Source organism: Elaeis guineensis, chromosome 5 (genome assembly GCF_000442705.2).
Source record: "Elaeis guineensis isolate ETL-2024a chromosome 5, EG11, whole genome shotgun sequence".
Lineage (NCBI taxonomy): Eukaryota > Viridiplantae > Streptophyta > Magnoliopsida > Arecales > Arecaceae > Elaeis > Elaeis guineensis.
This window is the reverse complement of record NC_025997.2, coordinates 133,125,182-133,130,835: the sequence shown is the minus strand read 5'-3', so window position 1 is coordinate 133,130,835 and position 5,654 is coordinate 133,125,182. Positions and strand designations below refer to the sequence as shown.

The following is a 5,654-nucleotide window of genomic DNA, read 5'->3' as shown; positions in this document are numbered from 1 at the left end:
CATGTTTCCTCCTTATCCGATAGTGTGTTCTTGATCAATTTTTTTTCCCCAATAGGTCAAGGATAGGGTTCTTGATAAAAGGGTCATGGTCATTGGCCGGCTAGTTGTTGGTATTGGAATGGTGGAGATCGAGCTGTGACACTTTTTAGTGCGCTAAGGTATGGGTTAGGTTGCCAGATCTCCCATTGGTACTGAACTATGAGCTCGAGAGAGTATCTTGAAAATGCAATTGAAAACTCCAAGGCAATTAGCTCTAAACAGTAATATGCAACAGTTGAGAGAACATCTTGTAGCACAAGATAAAAAGATAAGGCAATAATGGCAGCCTTGGTGCAAGCCACACGGAGGCATAAACTAATCAATAAGGGAATCATTGACGAGTACAGCAAATTCCAATGGACACACATGCAATGACCCAATGAATAAACTTAGAATAAAACCAAGAAGCTTGAAAGACATTAATAAGGAATTGCCATTGAACTCTATCATGGGCCTTTTCCATGTCAAATTTAAGGGCCATCAAAAACTTTTTAGGAGAGGCCCTGACCAAGGAGTGCATTATTTCATGGGTAAGGAGAATATTATCAGCTTTGTCACACCCCTGAACAAATACTCCCTATTCATTAGAAACTAACCTCCGAAGCAATGGTTGCAGTTTACACACCAAAATTTTAGCACCAACTTATAGATGATATTGCGTAGACTAATCGGTCTATAATCCACTACCCTTTTCGAATTAGATTTTTTTGGCAATAAAGTGATAAACGGCTGCTTTCAAGAAACTGGCATAAGATCATGTTGAAAAAAGTGCTTTATAGCATTAATGACATCCAAATGGACAATATGCCAGAACTCAAGAAAAAAGAAAGACTGAAACCCATTTGGTCTGGGGGCCTTATCAAACTGCATACTAAACATGGCTCCCTCAACCACTTCTTTAGTGACTACTTGAACTAACGACTCATTTTGGGCAGCAGACAGGTAAGAAGATGGCAAAAGTAAAGACATCTCCTAAAACACAACGGTTCAAAAAGAGGCCAACAATAACTACCTAATAGCTGCTTCATTATTAACAACCTGCCCTTGATGAGTAATTAACCGAGAGATACAATTGGGCTGCCGTCGCAAAAGTGTAGAGCGATGAAAAAATTTAGTATTGATACTAGCTTCCAATAACGACCGGACCTAAGATTTTTGGTGCCAAAAGACCTCTTGGAGCCATAAAGTCTCATGATGAGATTGCAACACAGTTATAAGACGAGCATGATCGGAATAACTTTAGGGCCCAAATTGAACTTCTGCCTCTTGAAGATGCTGCAATTCCTGATGTAAAGCTTCACCATAGTAAAATATGTTACCAACATTAGTCTGATTCCACTAGCAAAATGCTTTAGAGGTATTTGTAATAGGAGAGACAATCAAACATCTGGTGAATGAGAACCATCACATATTCATGCCTGATGCACCACATCCTGGACTCCTTGACAAAAAAGACAAAAACATTCAAAACAAAAAAGAGCAGGACCTCGAGACTTGACCAAAGCAAAAGACAATGATCAAATGCAAAGCGGAATAGATGTGACACTTTAGATTCTATATACATGTTTAACTGGCTATCAAATGCAAAAGCCTAATCCAGCCTCTCCCAACTTCGCATAGAATCATGCTAATTATTGCACCAAGTATAAAGACCCTGAAACCCTAAATCAACCAGGCCAATAGTACAGAGAAGCTATCAAAACTCCCGAATACCCAATTTAGTAAAAAAAGCTTATCATCTTGATTTAATATGCAATTGAAATCACCAATTAAAGCAAATGGAAGATCCAACTACAAAACCTGAACAATTGATTCCAAATGACCCTTCTGCAGAGCACATTTGTACTAGCATATAAAACCCCCAAGATCCAAGAAGAAAAGGATGGTGTAGTAATCAATACTCGAAAAACTATTGGGCAATCTATATGGAAAATCCACCGGACCTAACCCTTTACGACATGCAATAATGATACCACTTGACAAACCCTGAGCTAGAAACAAAATACACATTCCAAACATGGCTAAAAGGTTACAAACATGAGGCAAAGACTCTTCAGCGAGTCTTGTCTCCAAAAAAAATAGCAAATATCAGGTTGATGCTGATGGATCAAAGACTTAAAGTGATAAAAAAAGGCTTAGCAGTCCCATGCCAACTCCAAACAAGAACCTGCATCCAGATAACCGGAAAAAATTTAGAGACCCCTCTTCACCCCTAATAGCAGATCCAATACAAAAAGCCCAATTAGGGACGGCACCAAGCCGGATACCAGATCAGTCCATTCCCATACCTATCCTTCAAGTAAAAATTTCATACCCATATCCACCTCATACTTATCTTGGGGTTGGGTCAAATAGAGATCGGATCAAATTGAATCAGATATATAGAAAGTATTGATCAGATCAAGTCGGGTTAAATATATGTAAATATATAAAATTATTATAATTTTAAAAATAAAATATATATTATGCTTATATTGAATTGGATTTAGATCGAAGCATATTATCCGTACCCAATCGCAGCCCACTTCGGATATTTTTTTTAGAACTCATACCTATCCTGAGTTCCAATCGGATTGGATAAAATCCCTCCCATTCGGATTGGGCGACAGGTCAGCTAAAATTACCACCGCTAAGCTCAATCCCTAACCCTAGTTACAATTGCAGCCTCCCTATTCTCAGTTATAGTTCATCTTGAGAAATTGTATGAATAATATCTTCCCATCGAGACTCCACAGAAGATAAAACATGCTGTAGATGAGTAAAATGAACAGTATGAGGAAGATGAGTTACCAAAGCCCAATTGATCAAGCTGAGCACATGAAATTGCAAAAGAACCCTTCACGATGGAGTCATGAGAGGAACCCTCCAAACACGCATCCTGCTGCTGGTTAGAAGAAGAACCTGGCTAATCCAGCAAGCCATCTACAGCATAGTCCACCGATAACTCTGGTGGAGGAGATGACAAAACCTAAGCTTGAGGAGATTGCAAACCCGAAGATCGAGGAGCCTTCTGATCCTTTGGTGGAGAATGCTTTCTTTTTTTCTAAAACATAGCAATCCCAACCTTAGGTTTTTGAGTAGAGAAAGTAAAAGCTTGAGCTATAAGCTGATTGTCACCCTCCCCCATTGACTCATCATGCAGGAAGGGAGCATACCTGGATCCTTGGGCAATAGAGCCCTTCATGGACATCAAGTCCCACTGTGAATGGGACATCTTGGATGCTCACGTTAGTTGAGACCAATGTGACCCACCAAGTGCAACAGCCTACGGAATGTTAAGATTTATTATCAGGCCCCAATAAGTTAGGACTCTATTTTTATGACTTTAAAATTTTGAGGTCATTAGTTTTGATGACTTTAAAATTTTATTTCTAATATTATTTTATTTAATTATTTTTTTTTTAAATTATTAAAATTTATGTTCTAGTGGATCTTTGATTTGTGAGTTTAGATAAGAGTCAAACTTTCACATAGTATTTATTTTGGATCTTGAACCAACATATTTGATCTACTCTAGAAAGCATGCAGTTTCATATGGTATTAGAGTTATAGGTTTTGAGATTAGTGGCCCTTGTGTCTATGGCTCTATATACTGTCAAAGCTATAGATTTTGATATTAGTGGCCTTGTGTTGGTGGCTCTACATGATATTAGAGCCATAGACTTTGAGGGAACGTTTCATATAGGATGATCCATCTCAGATCAAGAGTGATGTGGTTGGAGGTGATAAGATCACCGTATTTGGTTGCACCATGATGATCCTATATAGTAGTAGTTTTAAATCACTTTTACTCTTCAAATCACCTCCCAACTTAGTGATGGGATATCTGTCCTTGAGGTCGAAAATCCAAGATCACCCCTAGGCAGTGATCTTGAACTTAAATATAAGGACAAAAATATCCCTTAGTCTAGTAAAAATATTGATATTCAGTATATCATTAATATATTATATCAATATTGTATATATAATATTATATTATATTTGATATTATATATTATATTCATGATATATATTATATGATAATATATTATTATCATATTATGATTCAATGATAATTTTAAATTAGAGTAAAAATATCTTATTATACTTTATATTTATATAATAAAATATTTAATATATTACTTCAATTTATCTTATTTTTCTAATCAAAATAAATCTTCATATTAATAGATAATATACTATAAGTATAAAAAAATATTAATTCTATAATAACAATTAATATATTTTGATAAGATTAATAATTTATAAGGCTAATAAATATATTTTTATAGAATCTATTAATTATTAATATATTAATAAATATAATAATATTTTATTTATAATATATTATATATTATTAATAAATATATTTTTATAAAATATATTATGAATAGTTTTGATATTATATAATCAATGATATTAAATTTTTATAGAATACTAAATAGATTACTCATGGATACTTAAGGATCTTTAATCACTAGATCATAGCTTATCAAATACCATGATCTTAGATCATTGGTGTTATATCACTACATAATTTTGATCATCGGTGATCTTGGATCACTATGGCGATCTCATTTGGATCACAAAATGCTACCTGAAAGTGGTCGAGTGATATACGGCTTCGATCAGATTTGTTTAGAGTATGATTTTTTTGGAACGATAACTTGATTGTTGGTAATTCTTGTATTCATAGCTCGGCATGGTTGAAGAGCTTCTAGTAATTCATTGTGTAATGGTGCAAGCATGTTGAATCTTATTTGGTGATTCAAAAGATGAATCATCATAGCTAATGCTATTACTATCTCTATCAATGGATTTATATATGAGATGCTTGATCTTACCAACATCAACAAGGTTGCTTTTACTACTATCACTTTTTTTGTAAGTTGAACAATATCTATTATTCATATTGGAAGGCTCTTGCCAGGTCTTATTTGAAAAACTAAGATTTATGGGATATGTTGGATGAGTCGGAGATGATACCTATAGATGAGATCGCGAGAAGAAAATAAAATTTGAAACCTCGAAAGATAATGTGGATTATTCAAAATTTAATTGATAAAAAAAATTATCTTCGTATTTAGGACGTAAAGGAACCGAAGAAAGTATGGGATGTTCTTGCAGTTGCCTACTCAAATTCTGGCAATATGAAAAATCACAAATGAAAATTACCTAAAGAGTAGATTTCGGTTCCAAGCTTTCCTAAAGATCTAAAGAAAGACCAAAATTGATTTAAAAATAAAGATTTAAAATAGAGAGTGCTTGATCAGTTAGAGATTGGATCGATTTTTGAAGACTCAAAGTATGATAAGGTTGATCAGCTTGAAGATCAATTAAGTCCAAAAGAAAATTCGGAGCAAGATAAGCTCGATCAGATAGCTACCACATTAAGTTCAAAAGAGATCATGATTGAAGATTATTTTGTTAATTTTGAAACTGCTCGAAAAAAGTCAGAGTATGCTATAGTTGATTCAGTTAAGAAGATTCGTATTGAGGAATCGAATTATGTAGAAGAGTCTTGTATCAAAACTATTCAAGATTTATATATTTCATATGAAAATTTAGTCAGTCCTGAAGATAAAAAGTTAACTAATTTTAAAGTAATTTTAGAGATCAAGCATCAAGAAGATATA

General features: G+C 34.2%; 1 long non-coding RNA gene across 1 annotated transcript; it reads right to left on the bottom strand.

Moving 5' to 3' along the window:
- Window positions 1-798: 798 nt before the first annotated feature.
- On the bottom strand, window positions 799-3,187 carry LOC140857870 (uncharacterized). The gene is made up of 2 exons (XR_012141264.1): window positions 2,830-3,187; window positions 799-2,206 (listed from the first exon to the last, which is right to left on the bottom strand). It is a non-coding gene; the product is annotated as an uncharacterized lncRNA (long non-coding RNA).
- Window positions 3,188-5,654: the final 2,467 nt, after the last annotated feature.